Source organism: Anser brachyrhynchus (genome assembly GCF_964034855.1).
Source record: "Anser brachyrhynchus genome assembly, chromosome: 19".
In the NCBI taxonomy this organism is placed as follows: Eukaryota; Metazoa; Chordata; class Aves; order Anseriformes; family Anatidae; genus Anser; species Anser brachyrhynchus.
This window is the reverse complement of record NC_137712.1, coordinates 1,471,120-1,488,222: the sequence shown is the minus strand read 5'-3', so window position 1 is coordinate 1,488,222 and position 17,103 is coordinate 1,471,120. Positions and strand designations below refer to the sequence as shown.

Here is a 17,103-nt window from a genome sequence, read left to right as displayed (position 1 = left end):
AACGCCGCCACCTCTGCGCTCTGCCCAAGCCATCGCGGGTGCGCGGGAGCCCCCGGAGCTCAGCGCTGTAGGTCCGACCGCAGGGGAACGCGTCCCGCTCCCTCCTCACTGCTGCAGCACACGCGTTCCAAGTAACTTCTGGATGGAGCCATGCTGAGCACACAGCCATACATACCATGCATCAGAATTCAGCTGAAAGTTTTAATGGATTTACTTAACAATTAAAGCGATATTCTAAAAAGGGATGCATTAGAAAAGAGGGAACGGCCAGTGAGTCCCTCCAGGTCCTTCCTGGATGTGCTGTTTCCTTCTCCTCAATCACCGCAGCGGGCTTTGCAGCCCAGCTCTGCTCGCCTGGCCCCGCAGTGGGCTGACACAAGCCGTGTGTGTAGAGCAGAGAGGTGTGTGCTGGTGACAAGGGTCAGAACTTAAAAATGTTATCTACAGTGCTTGTCAGTAAGCCTGCATTCACTTCTCTAATGAAAAGCAGATAATTTCAGCAGCGTTATTGCTAGAATGCAGTTAAAATTACACTAGCGCCATAGCTCCAAAAAGAAAACCTGCACTAGAATGGAAAACATTACATGACACATTGAGCGTTTCATCTTTTCCCAATTTTTCTCTCACGTAAGAAAATCCATGCTGCTTGTTCTCCTCAAGGCGGATTGTCTGCCTCCAAACTTGGTGGCAGCACAGGCCTGCATAACAATAAATCTGTGACTGCTTTAGCTGTCAATCCCAGAACAGGCACCGGTGAGATCTCATCAGATACCGCCTCACATTTATCTGCACCCTCACCCTCCTCCTGGGATGAACTCAGCCAAAATTGGCAGTTTCTGCCAATGCCAAACCCAGCTTGTCCTCGAGAAGCCTACACTGGTTCAGCTCAGAAGTCACAGCCTGCTTCTGTTCCTCATCCTGAGGGCTGCAGGGCTCAACCGCGCTCTGAAAAATGGCTGGCTTAGAATAAACAAGTCACAGAGGCAACAAAAGAGGTCATATTTCACTTGATCCCCAGCCTGAAATTTTATTGCTTTCTGGTGACATCCAGCAATGCAAATAACCCCGTGCGTGCAGCAGCAGGGCTCGGCAGCAGGCGCCGGCAGGCCGGGCAACCTGCTCCGGCTCGGCCCGTGGGGCCGGGACCCCCCCAGCCGCCGGCAGGGTTCTGCCCGCTCCCAGCCCAGGTTCTGTCCTGCTCCGAATTCGGGCAGAAGCAGGTGCACGGCGCGGCAGCAAGTTGCTGCAAAGCAGTCGTGCAGTGGGCCCGGTCCTCTGCTGTGCTCGTGCTGTAAATCCGTGGAGCCGCTGTGTCAGTCCTTGACATGCTCTCCGGATTGACCTCTCTTTTTTCACTGCGGAGGTTACCAAAGCAGGGCTCGTGAGAGGAGCCTGTTATCCTGCACCCTCAGAGCACGGCCAAGGTAAGCCCATCCCCTGGCTGTGCTATTTACACAGCTGTTTGCAATTGTGCCTGCTCCAAAATCTCCACATTCTTTATCCTACGCGAGCGCTTTGCTCTGCTCCCGGCACCCCTCGGAGAAGTGTGACCAGAATGCGGAGCACTTATTTTGTAACACTGCGGTGTGATGTGGGCAGAGGGAGCTGAAATAAAGCGCCTTAATCTCGGGATAACAGGCCAACATGAAATGTTGCTCTCACAACTGCTGTTAGGATTGAAAACAGAGATCCAAAAAAATAAAAAATAAAATAAAATCCAGAAACAACTGCAAGTATAGACAAAACGCGGTGCTGGGAAAAGGATAATTGGCCAGACAATCCAAATCTTCCAAATTGCTCTAAACTCACTTATATTAAATACTCATGTCACAGTTTGTCCATAATAAATCCTTAAGGGCAGAAAATAATTGCAGAGATCTGGAACTGTTCTGTAAAATGAGAGCCCAAACTGTGAATGGGGCACAGGGCAGGAAAAGAAGACAAGAAAGATTAATTCTATTGTCTGAACCAAACAGCCTTAAAGCTACTTTGGTAAAAGGAAAAGTGTTGTGGCTGGTTCTTACGTTATGCCTGTTATGTTGCCTGAATCAGCCAATTCCCAACCCAAACAAAAACAACCGAACAAAAAGACGCTATTCTAACTGACAGCTACCATTTCAGAAGCCTACCAGCTCACAACAGTAAAAGCCAAAAACACCGCCAACAACTCGACAAGTGACGACGCTGCCTGCACCAGATTTATTGTCCTGACGCTACGGCCATAAGGGCCAGGCAGAGGAAGCAAGAGGAGGACGCACCGAGATACCCGGGGTACCCTGCGGGGGACTTGGACGGAGGCAGAGCGAGCCGCCCCCGCCTCCACCAGGCATCCTGCTCCTTTCCCCCGTTCTCCAGTCCAGATACTCTGCGCAAAGCGTATCGGAAAGGTTTGTACTTGAACGTAGCACTACGTGAGTGTGAAAGTCACAGGGAGCAATTCCTGATGCCATAAAAAAGGTAAACTGAACAAATGTACGAGTCAAAGCCTGGCAGCATGCATCTGCGTGGTGATCCTACCTGCTCGCGCTCGGCCTGTTACCAACATGGTCACTTGTCTGCAAGTGAGGACAGGAAAAAGCTGTGTTTAAAATATTAAAGCGGCTTTGTTTTGTTTTTACACGGCTAGTCTTTGTGCAAAACTACTGTTTGTGTGATTTGTTTTTGTTTTTACACAAACGGTGTATTGCCTCTCTTTTCAACAGAAACTCGTTCAGAAGCTATGCAAGGGGCTGCAAGAAATGATCACAAACATCGGTCTGACTTGTGAGAGGTCTCGGGATAACAGTTTAATAACAGATGCAGTAATTACCGCTCCTAGCATTTAACGCACCAGGAACACGGCGTTAATTATTCTGCCGAAGACGTTCGCTTGCTGTACACAGACTTCAGAGTTTTCCTCCTCTTTAATCGCTCATAGGTCGTTGTGCAAAGTGGATTTTTCTATCAGATTTCCAGTTTCATTTGTTTACATTTTCGTTTGCTCGGGCACTGAATTTGCCGTGCGGGTCCATTGAACGGGTTGCAAGAAGCGTTTCATTGCATCTTGCTCGATGGGTGACAAATAGCGGAGGCTGTGAGACAGAGGAAGAAGCTGGGGGGAGGTTAAGGGCTCCTTAGAGAGGTCACCTTCAGAGGAAAAAGGGAAAACAAATGGGATTGTAGGAATGAGAAGTATATGGCTTTACTGCCTTAGTGGGCAAGTACAAGAAAAGAGAATTGCAAAGGAAAAAGCTTTACATTTCTATGAGCAGGCAATCGAGCTCCTTTCTAAACCCTCAGCAGAAAGAGCTCCTCTCGGCACAGGATGACTTCATCCCCTGCCCAGACGCCGGCATTCTGCGACAGTCAGCGAGCCCGGCCGGCCCCACGGCCTCGGAGCATTCCAGAAAGCCTTCGGGAGCCGTGGAGCGGGGTCCTTGTCACCGGCACCGCGTCGGAGCCGCTCCTGGCACCAGCGGCTTTTCCTTCCCGGCACCGAGCCCCCAGGGCACAGGGGGGGTGCACACACGGCTCTGCCACGGCACAGGGCACCCCGAGGCCTGGCACACACCTTGGCCACGAGCGCACGCACAAATTAGCAGAAATCTCTTCATCCAAAACCAAAATGGGTCCGTGCCTGGACAGCAACTGCAGACGTTGGCCAGGAGGCAGGAAGAGAGGGGAGGCGTTGGGGTCAGAGGGCGAAGGGAGCTTCCGAGGAGGAGGCAGGAGAAGTGCCAGGCACGTCGGTGGAAAGCTGACAAGCCAGAAGATTTCTGCTGGCCTGGCCACAGGATCACCGGTGTTTTTCATAACAATAACAGCAGCAGGCTGACGGCGTGCCCTTAGAACCAGTAGTATCACAGCCCTGACCAGTGCTTCCAAGCAGCCAGCTCAGCGGATGAGAGGTGCCTGCTACCCGGGCGCTGCCACCGCAAACCACAGTGAGAGGGCGTTTCCCCAGGCGCCAGCTCAGGCAGCAAAACGAAGGGGGAAAACACTCCACAGCTAAAGCTGCGGATCCTGACCCTGCACCAGACACGTTTTTACGACCACGGTTGCTAATTAGCTGTTTGAGATCACCAGGAGTGTGGCACAAATGCCCCCCGTGCACTGCTCCGTGCCTCCCGCGCATCGCTGGCAGCCAGAGCAGCGAGGCTGACCTGCAGGAATGTGTGACACCAGGGCGATGCTGAGCACCGAGGCACGAGCTGCGTGTGCCGTAAGCAGGGCCGCTGCCAAGCAGAGAGAACTGCTTGCACTCTGCTGAGAGGAAAAACGGCCGCAGTTTGTAATCCTAGGGATTTACAACGAGTTTTAAGAACGCATTACTCCCAAGCCTTACTATCCACTGCGGTGAGGCAGGGCCCTGTCCTCGCCCTCCCCCGGGAGCATCCCGCAGGGACGCATCCCACACGCCGCCGCCTTGCCCCAGCCCTGCAGGATCAGGCCCGCATTCGCTGCGGGCCTGGAACCCGCTGCTGCGCTGCTGGGCCCTCGCCTTGCGCGGGTGGTGCTGCCGGGCCGGTGGCTGGACAGGAGGGGGCAGCAGCCTGCAGCATCCCGCAGCACCCCGCAGCACCCCTCAGCACCCTGCAGCATCCCGCAGCACCCCGCAGCACCCTGCAGCACCCCGCAGCAGCCTGCAGCATCCCGCAGCACCCCGCAGCAGCCTGCAGCATCCCGCAGCACCCCGCAGCACCCTGCAGCACCCTGCAGCATCCCACAGCACCCCACAGCATCCCGCAGCACCCCTCAGCACCCCTCAGCACCCTGCAGCATCCTGCAGCATCCCGCAGCACCCCGCAGCAGCCTGCAGCACCCCGCAGCACCCTGCAGCATCCTGCAGCACCCCACAGCACCCCGCAGCATCCCGCAGCATCCCGCAGCACCCCGCAGCACCCCACAGCATCCTGCAGCACCCCACAGCACCCTGCAGCACCCTGCAGCATCCCGCAGCACCCCGCAGCATCCTGCAGCATCCCGCAGCACCCCACAGCACCCCGCAGCATCCCGCAGCATCCTGCAGCACCCCACAGCACCCCTCAGCATCCCGCAGCATCCCGCAGCACCCTGCAGCACCCTGCAGCACCCCACAGCATCCTGCAGCAGGACCGCAGCACCTTTCTCTATGTTTTTGAAGAGAAAGAAAAGCTGAACAGCTTTTCCTTCTAGAATTTACAACAATGGGAATAAAACCGTGGAATAAAAGTTTGCTACACCTGACAGTACCCACAGACCTTCCTTTTGTTCCCAGGTAACTAGCCAAGAACGCACCAAATCAGAGAACAGCATTTTTCACTGAAAAAAAGAACATCGTCAGAGCTCCCAGTTTCTGTTCTTAACTGCCAACACCTCCTCGGGCTGAAGACTGGATGATTTACCACTGCTGATGTACCTCACTTGAGCCACCTATAAACCACCATTATTTCATGAGATCATATGAAGTTTAGACGAAACCGCAAAACGTCAAAATCCACGGAAACTGCGATTATTAGAAGTAAAACTTCAGCAAAGAGAAGACGACCCTGGACAGCAGGGCAGGAACGCCCCCATACTGACAAAACGGACCAGTGCGACTTCCACTTCATTCCTAGAGGGACTCAAGCCGGGAAGGAAGGCCAACCGGGAGAGCAGACGTGGCACTGGGATGTACCCGGCGCTGTTACACCAGGGTGAGGGGTCAATGGCAAGCCCAGCTGGCTGGGAACACGATTTTCCATGGGCTCTGAATCCTTGAGGGCTTTCATTGTCTAGCCCTACGCATCCAGTCCAAAGCTTTATCTGCAGCTCCTTGAGAAATGCTTTCATCATTTCAAGTTTCTGCTTATGGCAGCTGCTGGAAAAACACTGCCATAAACTGTAAAGGTTGTTCCTCCTGAAAAGTCCAACCCTGGCTTGTACAGCAGGTAGTGGCATTTCAACATGACACTGCAGGGGAGGACAGTACCCGGGAAGGTAAATCTTCTGTTCTGCTCTGTCCTCTGGAGCAGCCTGGAAATTCAGGGTATTTCTGCATTGCTGCCTCCTGCCTCCGTGTAACATTGCTCTCTCTTTTGCATAGCACAACAGCCAGGTCCTGAAAAAATAACTGCTACCTGCCCATCTTCCGTCCGCTAAATGTGATCCCAGCCCTTCCCGTCCAATAATACAGGCTCTCAGTCCTCGTGTAATCCATACCAGCGGCTCCTAGGCCCCGGATACCACCCACGCCAGATAGCACGAGGTCCCCGATTGAGACGTACATGACTGCAAATAAAAGCCAATCTTACTAGATTAACACTAGTAAAAAAATCTTCTCTCCATTCGTGAAGCTGCACAGGGCAAACTGTTCCCATGCCTGTTACCCTATTACTGCTGCGCAGCAGGACTGCCGCGGAGCGGGCACTGCTCCTCGGGGTGCGAAGGCTGAACCAAACACGCAGTCTTTAAGACAATTCGATTTTCAAAGAAACTACACTAAACACTTCTTTCATGTGTTATCAAATTATGTTAAAGCAAACCTCATAATTTAGATCATTCCATTGGTCAGCTCCTATTTGTTTTCCCTGCACCCTCATTTTTGCTCCAGATCTGTCACATTACATTAACACCTTTCCTACTCACTGCCTACAGAAATAACAGCCTTCGACATGCCTGCACAATCCATTTGTCCTGCTCTAATTACTTTTTGACATAGCCTCTTTTGCTGTTATCTTGCCTTTTCTGACCTCTGTCTGTATTAAAGCCATTTAAAACAATCTTTAAAGCCCGTATCTACTGTGACGTGTCTTACGCGATGCTACTGGAGCATCAGGCAGTAACATTTGGTAAATCCAATATTAAAATCTATTGTAATAAGACGATGCACTCGAGGAGGAAAGCTACTACATACGGGTAGCAGCTACAACTGGCAGTAAATAAAACAAATCCCCAGGACTGCAACACATTTTGGGGATGAAATTCCTGTAGTCATGAAACTGTTCTACATAGAGAGAGAGTTCAAAGATAAACGGGGTCTTCTGCAGACTGAGGGATTTCCCATAACTGCGCAAATGAGAAGGAAAGCAGGAGGAACTGGGAAAAGCGATCACCTTGCACCCAGGAAAAACAACAACAACAACCCACAGCCACCAAAGAAATTGAGTAGACAGGAAGAGGACTAGGGCAGGATACACCAACAAGGGCAAGTTCGCAAGGAACTGACAAATTGCACTCTTCTCCAAACACAGAAAAAAAAATAAAAATAAAGGGAATCTTTAAAACCAATATTCCTCTGTTTTCAGCAAGCCCATTCAAAAGTGTGCCCTCCTGTGCTTTTGCAGCCGACTGACACTAGGATGAGCCTCTCATTGCCGGGTACCTGGCGGGCTCACGCAGCAGCAGATCTGCTCTGTGCCAGGTACCTGCTCAGGAGGCGAGAACTCGCTCCGCATGGTGGGTCTCTGGGGATCAGGTTGACCCCTGGACACATATGCCTCCCGATACTGCCCTTAACTCCATCTTCACACGCTATTTTCCACGTGATCCAGCCTCGTGCCACCTTAATTGGTAGCTGGTCAATACCTGCCTCCCATGAGAAGACCCTTCAGAAGCCTACATCTGCGCTGGTTCAGTTACGGGGTAATTTTTCGGTTCACACAACGTCTGCTCGTCTAGGTGCAGCCAGTACGGACCCAGCGCAGCTCTGCTGGGAAAGCACAGCTCTACATTTTGTCTTCCAGATGACAGCGCTGTAAAGCCGACACAGGAGAGAACACCCGAGTCATTTAAAATACATGAAATGTAATGTAACAGCGCTCTGGTTTGTCACAGCCGTCCAAGAGATTTTATTTCTTTGAATTCCTCCAACTTTGTCCTCAGGACATTAAGAGTCCCTGAATATTGTGGCATGCTCCTCCCAAGGTACTTCACTGCAAACATTTTAATTTTCCCCTCTTTCTTTGCTGTCAGCAGCCCTGCCCACAGAAGCCCGTCTCACCGCGGCATCTGTACCTAACGGGGACCCGCGCACCCAGGACCGGACCAGCCGCTGCTGCTCTGCTGACGGCATTCCTTTGTGTGCAGCTCTGCAATCCCTGCGCGCAGCGGGATCGCTCGACAGGCGCTGGAAGAGGCAGGAAGGTGCTGAGCCGAGCAGGATTAGCAGCTCTGCTGGGACGTGCTGCGTGGTGGCAGGGGGCGGTTTCCTTTGGGAGAGCAGCGCTGCCACGCGTTACTTTCGCACGATGCAGAAACGCCCCTCGTGCTGGCAGCAGTTTGGGGTCTGTACAGCAGCGATGTCCTCCCTCTCTCATTCTCCCCCATGTATCTCATAACAACTTTTTTATATATTATATATATATTTATAAAAAGCTGCTTGAGCAGACCTGGGACACCAGTCAGCCGAACAGTTATAACCAGAAATGACCGTGCCCTCGCTGACGTTTGTGTTCACGGTGTCTCTGCCACCCACGGGCGGCCCAGCGGCGCCGCCATAAAGCCGCTGACCTCAGCCCAGCCAGCCCCATGCGACCCCGACCAGGTCGCAGGCGGTGGCCAAAGCAGATGCAGAGGAAACAACAAATTACAACTATTAATTTTTTTTTCTTTCCTGAAGTAGAACTTAGATTTATTTTAGAGAAAGACATTTAAGCACAAAATAATTCTCCACATCCGAGTCCTTTTGGCAGGCCAGCAGAGGTTTCATTTGTCCTCTGAAATTCAGTGCTGGCAGCAAAGTAAGCCAAGTGGCTTGTTCTTTACCCACTTTGTCATCGTTACGAGGGTTTCTTGGCCTTTGCATTTCTTCTCAGAGCAACCGCAGATGTTTTGGGGGCATTTGTGAATTCAGGACGCATAGAAGTGGCTTCAATTTTTCATCTGTCCTTTTCGACTGGCAATCCTACCCAGCGCCCTGGGTTCCCCAGCGGTTTCCACCACCTGCAGCATTCTCCCACTGCCGTCACCTCCTGACTCTGCTTTCCGTGCCCGTGTCCCCCCGGGAGCAGGCGTTCCCCTCCCAGCCCATGGGCCCCAAGCGCCCAGGCCCCGTCCGAGCGGCAGAAACGAGCGGTGTTTGCCGCCCGGGGCAGCCAGCAGCGTGCTGGAACCAAGGCACCTACTTCAGCCCGTAACGCAGGTCACCCAGCAGCTGCTGCCCGGCCTGCCCTCGGCTGACGGGCTGACTGCTCGCACTCTCGCAGCCGTAACGGCTTCACGCAGTGCCGGGTGCCGGGCTGAGAGCCGGTCGGTGACACGGTCCCTACAGGCTCGGCCCACTCCTCAAAGGGAACCGGGAAGTCCTACACCGCCTTCCATCAAGGCCCAGAATAACGTGGAAACCATCTTCTCCAGCCGGGAGAACAGGAGCCCGAGTCGATGCTGCGCTGGAGCACAGCTGATGGAGCAGCTTTTTGGTAACGCTGAGCTTGTACGACGTCTAATAGCTGGTGCGGGTTAATGCCTCTGTTAATTACGGAAGCAATATTTGTATCTAAGATGAAAAGCAACAGACCGCCAGAGCTGGAACCAGGACCGGAGGGATTCCCACCTGCTATGCTTCGCAGGTTAAGAGGCTCGCTCCTCTACAAGCCAAGGAGCAAAACCATTTCTTCCAGGTTCGCAAGCAGCTGCCTGACAGGAATTAGCAACCTTAATTAAGGTGTGCTGAACTGCTCTCTGAGGATACCTACCACAGCTAAGTGATAATTTCCTAACAGATGCTTCTAACTACCCACCGAAGGAGCCCGCCTTCCCCCGCGACCGCCGGGGAGCTGGTCTGCCCCCGGCCAAAACCTCACGAAGCCCACTGCTGCTATTCAGGTGTTAGTAGCTTTGTTGTGCTGGGAATACAAAAAGGGCAGATTACATAAAGGGAACGGGGCTGAGAGGAGCCGGCGGTGTCGCAGCACGGCCGTGCCGAGCCTGGTGCGGGGCTGCCGCAGGCGCCAGCATGGCCCCGACCCCGGCCAGCACCACGCAGCGCCGCGGCGCGGAGCCAGAGCGTGAGAGCCAGGGTGGGAACCGGAGTGGCCTGCCCCAGCAACTAATCCTGGATTTCAAAGTTAGATTTCTGAAATTCCAATTGTGTTTACAGACAGATTTCTTTCCAGGTTGCTCGCCTATTTGTTTTTTAAAAGTTGTAACAGAAAAAAACTGCATTAGTGTTTGTGGTATGTACCTTGAAATCAAGGCAAATAAAGAACCTCCTAGCGCTTACCACAAGGCACCTTATCAGCGGAAATACGGGGCTATTTGTGCTGCGTTTCGGAGACTTTGCAGCACACCCACTACAGAAAATCAGCCTGTGCTGCTCACAGGAGACATTCTCTGAATGGTCACGTTCACAGATCTGAACACAGCAAGGGTGCCACACCACGTGCAGGAGCAGCCTAAATCGCAGCTACCAAGTTCCTACCCCAGACTTAGCAAATTCAGCAAACCGTGCCACACCACATCCATAAGAGCAACTCCAAGACCTTAGAAAGAGGCAGCACTAGAATTAAAACCCAGTCACTATTTGGTTAAATACATAATATAAGAGTTAGGCCTGTTAGCTCTGCAGATCCAAACACCGCTTCACAAAACAGAGCGTAAATACCTACAGGGCAGTGACTCTATTATTGAAAGCAAAGGAGATAGATTGCCATCTTTTTCTGTGTGAATGAATTGCCTTCTCAGACACAGGTCTTATCCAATTACATTACTGCACATTATTTGTAAGAAAACATAAATGTTTTTCTCGTGCCCTCGGACAGAAATCACAGCAGAAGCCCCGCACCTACAGTTTAATGTATGTTATTACGCGGAATATGAAGTGCTCTCTTCTGGTATCCCCCACCGACTAGATCTGAAAACTTCTCCTTGCACGTACTATCTGCCAGTCCGGCGAGGAGCCGCTCTCTGCAGTGGCAGCACTGCCAAGCTCCCGGTGGCAGTGTAACACGGTGTCCTGCTGAGCTCCCAGAATAGCAATGCCTTAAAAGGCAGCGATGCTGAGATCACAAGGAAAAGAGAATTAGGGCACAGCTGTGGAGTTCTGTAGGCTAAAACATAGACTCAATATGTCAGAGAAAATTAAATCACGGAGCTACATGTAATTTCTGGTCCCGTTTATACCTTGGCTGTAGCTGTGCAGAATTTGTACTTGGGTCATACGTGTGCACTGCTGTGCTTCTGCACGCGGAAATAGAAAGCGGAATTAATTTTAAAAGGAAAAAAAAAAATCACATGCAAACAGCGATGCAAGGCCCTTTGTTTGAGGTGATGTGTACATGCTAGTGCCATGCAGTGTTACAGCCAGACGTCTAAGCGGCTCTGGAGGACAAACAGAGAAGCCCCGGCCCCGCTCGTGCAGCAAGGCGACGCTCACAGCCTTACACGCAGCACCCAACCCAGAAGAGCTCCAGCAGCGCGACCCAGACTGGAAGGCCTACGTCTTCCTGGGGTTGTCGGATGTGTGAGAGACCCCTCCTCAAAAACGAAGGCGCCGATACTCAAACCAAACTTTTACAGAGGGTTTTTCCCCCTGAGGAGGGGCGGCTTGCTTACACCCGTCAGAAGAGCGCCTCCGCACAGATTTGCCGGCGTTCAGTCACGCTGGGAGCCAGCAGCAGCCCCCGCCTGGCGCTCGGTACCTGCAGGTTGCAGCCCGTCACCCTCCGCCCGCACCCACTGCCCCCCTCTGCCTCCGACCAACGTTGTGGGATGCCAGGCCCGTGACCACAGCGTGCGGGCTGCGTGCTGCGCCGGGAGGTCGCACGCTGCGCAGCGTCCGTCCGTCCGTCCGCCCATCCGTCTGTCTGTCTGTCCGTCCGTCCATCCGTCTGTCTGTCCTTCCCCACCTGCAGCCGGGCTGGCTGGAGCCCCGCACTGCTGTGCCAAGGGCCGGGGGCTCTGGTGCAGCCCCCGGAGGCGGCTGCGTGACCGGGTGCCACCGGACAAGCAGCCTCAGGCGGGCCCCGAAGGGCTCTAGGGGCCAAGGGCAGATAGGAGAAGACGAGACGGAGCGGGACCTGATGCTGGCAACAGGGGCACGAGAGCGAGCTTTCCTAAACAGCAGGTACTTGAGCATTAACGTGATAAAGAACAGCAAGAAAACAGAGGTAGGGAGCTGCACGTAATTATGGCTTTGTTTAGCTAAGTGTATTTCCTGTGGAGCTTACAAACCACAACCGTACGCAGGTCTGCGGATCTGTTGGTATCAGCTATCCTTGTCCCTAAAGAGGAGAATTACAAATCTGATCTGGGCAGAGAGTTGCAGGACTGTAAGGCTGTGCTCGGCTGCAGGCAGAGCTGCGGCCCAGCAGCGCAGCGGAGGCGATTCCCAGGTGAAGAGCTCTCCCCAGGGAGGGCAGCTTGGCCGGGAGAGGCCAGCCCAGGGCGCGGGCTCGTGGGGCAGCACCAGCCGGGGATGGCTCTCGCTCCAGCCACCCACCCGCATCGCGCCCGGCCGGCGGCGCATGGACGTGGCGCTGCCTGGGGAAGGGCAGGGGCCCTAGTGGCCGTCCTGGGACAGTCAGAGAGCCGGGGAGGCAGGGCACAGTCACTCAATCTGCAGCAATAGTGCTGGGAAGGCCATTTTGGGCACTGCTCCTGGGCTAACAGAGCAGTCCCCGAGCACACAAGGTGCTCACAAGGGTACGTGCACACACCACATGGCGATTAATAGAGAAAATGTAAAGCTAAGATTTGAAGGACGTCTGAGAGCAATTGTTTTCCTCAGCAGAACTAAACACTGCCTGCCTTAAAACACAGCCTGGTTCATACGCATGCCGTGCCTTTCGCAGGTACCTCACAGATGCAGGAAGCACTCCCTCAAACGGGGGTGCAGGGCGAGGGGACGAACGCTCTCCGGGCAGCCCCGAGGGCCGGTGGCAGCCCCGTGCCCGCCCCGCGCGCCCAGAGCCACCAGCCTTGCAGCGAGGCTGGCGCCGGCTGCGCCGCTCGGAGCTCTGCGTTGTGACCCACTTTCCTGCAGTATTTCTGCATAGCGACAGAGGTCCTAGCAGGACAAGTATAACTTTGCGGCTCACAGGATTCTCCATTTCCTATTGCTCCCGCTGCAGGAATGCGTTTCACATTCCCACACACGCGCACGGGACGGTGCTACATACACGCGCACGTAAAACGCACAGACCCCAGGAAGGGGAGGAATTAGAACAACAAGGTTCCCTTCCCATCTGCAGGAAATTCTCCTGAAGGAGTTGCAGGGCCGTGGGAGCTCCTCCAGGAACATCCGAGGGACCCTCGGTAGCTGCCGGAGGACGCCCGGCTGCTGCCTCCCGTTACAGGGCTTCGCCCCTTCCCTGCAGCTGGTTCGAGTACCGGTATAACCCCGAATCGGCCCTGCGTGCCCACCTCAGCCAGAGGCCGGGCTGCATGCACTGAGCTGCCCACAGACCAATGTGCCTGCAGTACGCCTAGCCAAAGCTTTGACAACGTGAGGAAATTCCTTCTCCCTTCCTAAGCCTTGCCCGGCGCACCTCCTGCCTGCCCTATTTCCTACCCGTCCAGTCCCTGCGGAACGGCAGTGCAGCCACTGCAGATGGCACCTCTTTTATATATATATATATATATATAGGTGAAGCATCTCTATGTCCCCTGTTCTGAAATGTTGTGCTGAAACCCTAACAAGCCAAAAATCTCTTCAATGGGAAATGTCACAAACAGAGGATTATGACTTCAGCTACAGAATAAGCAGCGGGAGCAGATGGAACTCTTCAGAAACAATGATTCCATTTTCATGCAAATTTCCTTAGTAGTTAAAAAAAGACGAAGAAGAAAAAAACCACCAAGATATCAGAATGGTTTCTAAATGGAAGGTTTTTGAATGATGCAAAAAGCAAAGGGCTGGTAGTTCGCCATGATCCCAAGCATTTTTGCAGCAGCTAGGGAAAAAAAAAAAAAAAACACAACAAATGCGACAAACTAAAAACAGATTCTGAACCTCCTCAGAGCCGTGATAAGAGAAATGGAAAATAGAGAGGAAAGTATATTTGAGTTTTTATGATTTCCAACGTCATTATACGCTTTGTGATAATGCACACTTCAGAGCTAATTCTTATGCTCTTTAAGAGCACAGACTTCATTCATGAAGCAGCATGACAAAAATTCTTTATCCACTTGATGACTACAGAAGGTGACAGCCGCCGAGAAAAAGACAGCCACAGGGACACAGTCAGAGTGCTAACCTGCAGCGCTCCTCTCTTTGAGTACAAGTGCTCCCCTGATTACAGGAATACAGACATGCATTTTTCATAGCTGAAATGTGGAAACTGAGCCAACTCTTTTGTTATTAATACTGGCAGCATACCCTAAAAAACAAATACATGCACAGTTAGCAGAACCCGTTCCTGGCTCTTCCACTGACTTGTTATTTAGTTTTGGTCTTACTCCTTTGTATTTTCCTCTTGTTTACTTCTCAAGTGAGCAGATTCGAGCTACTCCCTGACTCTCCAACGTTGCGAGGAAAACTGACTTTGCACAGCACCCAGCGCAGCGGTGCGCTACCGCGGTCTGTGTACAGAACGCGTTCCAGTGGCAGTGCTTCGGGTGGCTGATGTAATTCCCCTCGTAAAGGCTGCTTTTCTTTTAACTGAGGTTTTACAGGAGAGAGGAAACTGCATGCACAGAGAGGCAAGAAGGAAGCCCAGGGCTCTTTGTCGGGGATTCACCGGGACAAGCCCCGAGGCCGCGCGCGGTCCCGCACGGCGGCCGGATTCCAGCAGTGGCAGGGCAGCCCCAGGAGCCTGCCGGCTGCCGGCGATTCCTCCAGTTTTCAGCCCCAAATCTGAGGGCCTTCCCGATGTGGGCTTCCCCTAGGCTGCTCCTCAGGCTTTGTAGTGAGTCTTCGTCAATTTCTATCAGTTTTAGCAAACAATTGCTATCTCCCTCAGTTTCATGCCGATGTTTTTGATTTTTTCCCTCCTTTTTCATGCAAAAGAGGTATCAAGTTAGCCCTAAATATGACTGTTAGAAGTAGTGGAGGCCTCTGACCGTGTGGTCAATACCAAGAGTACTTCTGCTTAATCCCATCCTACCTACGCTTCTGCCTTTCATCATGCCACTGGCCAAATCTTTCCCCTTTGAATTTGCTCTCAAATCAATCTATTCCCTTCCTCATTGATGCAGACAGATTTAAGTATTGACAGCTACCAAAAGGACCGAGCACATACAAAATAACTCATAAAACGGGCTCAGCAAGGTTTCTTTTCAAGCTTTTACCCGCTTACTTCTTAGCAGATGGATGAACGAGTAGGAACATTTTCCCCAGTTAATCCCTCTTTGACCCAAATTAACTTTTGTCCAAACTGTTTTCTTAAATAGTTTGATTTTCAGTCTCGCCTGACTGAACGGGACCATAGACACGTTTCGATTACCCCAGAAGAGGAACAGAGGTGGAGAGGCGTAAGAAGACAGCCCGGCTGGCCTGCCTCACGGGGCACGCAGCGGGCGGGTGGAAGAGGTAAGGCCATACAACGCGGGTCTCGACTCCAGGATCTGCTCAGCGGGTCAGAACGGCTTTTGGCTTTGCACAACTTAACTTACTCTCACCAGCAGTGAGGCCAAGGAAGAGTAACGACCATGAACGTGAGCCATGCAGCCAGGAGGGAGGCCCCTCCGCTCCCTGCTGAGCAGCCCCAAGTCCAGCAGCTCACAGCCCCCAGCTTCAGGAGCTACACTAATTCCTACTGGGGACTGCTGGAACGTTTTAATAAAATCAGTCAATGGACGGACAGTAACACGTCATAGCACAAGGACTTTGTCTAAGGGCACCCCTATCCGTTAAGCCCCCTTTCCTTCCCGTCGCCCCGCTGACAAACTGCCTCTCCGCCGGGAGCCTGCCTCCTGCCGCGAGCTCCCCTGCTGCGGCGCCCCTCACGACACCTCGCCCATCAGCAACGTCACCGCCAGCGCGGACGAGGACCGCACCAAGCCCCCCTCCCCTTCTCCTGATGCCCCTGCAGTGACTGGGCACCCAGTTTATCAGAAGCGGGGCCAGTAAGGCAACTGTTTGCAAACCAGCAGCGCTCCCCAGACAGCCCCACAAGCCTGTGCGCAGGTTAACGCTCTTCATGTATCCCATTTCTCCGCAGCTACAATAAAGATGACACAGGAAGAGAAAGATAAGTATCTTTCATTTAAGCCCTCACTTCTGAGCTCGCTGGGCTTCAAGGTGTCAAGAGAAATGAGACGTATTTGACCCAGATGCTGACCCGTCTGGGTCAAGCCTATTTGATCTGATCAAACTTGTGGAAAAATTCCTCCTTCCCCTGTTTTGTCACAGCCTTTCTCCAGGACTGGACGTGCCAAAAGGACTCGCAAATAACAGGGGGAAGCACCAGGTGCCCCTGCGCTGCCTTTCCTGTGGTGGCTCAACAGATCTCCGCTGTGCTTTCTTTTTGACTCGGGTAAATTTGCTGCAGCAGAATATACCACAAAGTTGACTACAATATTTTAGCATGGTCTAAGGGTTGAAAACTGGGTCAAACCCCCAGCTCCTCCTCCCAGCGCCATCACCGGTGACAGGGTCCTTCAGGCCCCAGGAGCAGCGTGTCAGGACGCCCTCGGATGCGGTGCCCTTGCCTGGAGATCTTTTCCTCCATGACCGCTCCAGCAGCGGCTTCCCACCGGGGAGCGATGTTTTCCATAGATGCAGTGAAACACGGTTCTAATTTCGTAATCACAATGTACATCCAGTGAACAGGACCTAGTGTTTTGATAATGAGAGCAATACAATTAGGACAAGCCTCAAAATATTCAAGCAACTTAACCAGTTGGAGATCACCTCTGATATGGGAGACACAAAGGGGTATCTGGAGACTGGGATGCGATTCCATTTACACACTGTGGCGAAGCACTTTCTTTTTCTAGACCCTAACGTTTCATGTTTGGGGTCTTTTATATCATTGCTACAACATTCCATGAAAAGATTTCATTACTGGACGCCACACGAGGCCTGGGAAGTACAGTATCCATGCACAGGAGGCTGCAAAAGCTCCTAGAGCGCAGCAGCCATTTGGGTGGCTTGCGAAACCCGTACTACCCTCAAAGGCACTCCTGCAGTCTAATTTTGTACTTTTCATTAATAGGTTCAAAGACACCGTACTCTTTTCAGCCAGCGTGACCCGCAGCTGACCACTCGGGCGCCCATGCAGAGCC

At 52.7% G+C, this 17,103-nt stretch overlaps 1 protein-coding gene across 5 annotated transcripts in view; it reads right to left on the bottom strand.

Annotated features, from left to right (window-relative positions):
* The window catches only part of NR6A1 (nuclear receptor subfamily 6 group A member 1), an 86,909-nt gene that overhangs the window by 31,418 nt on the left and 38,388 nt on the right, over nucleotides 1-17,103 (bottom strand). The window lies entirely within an intron of this gene.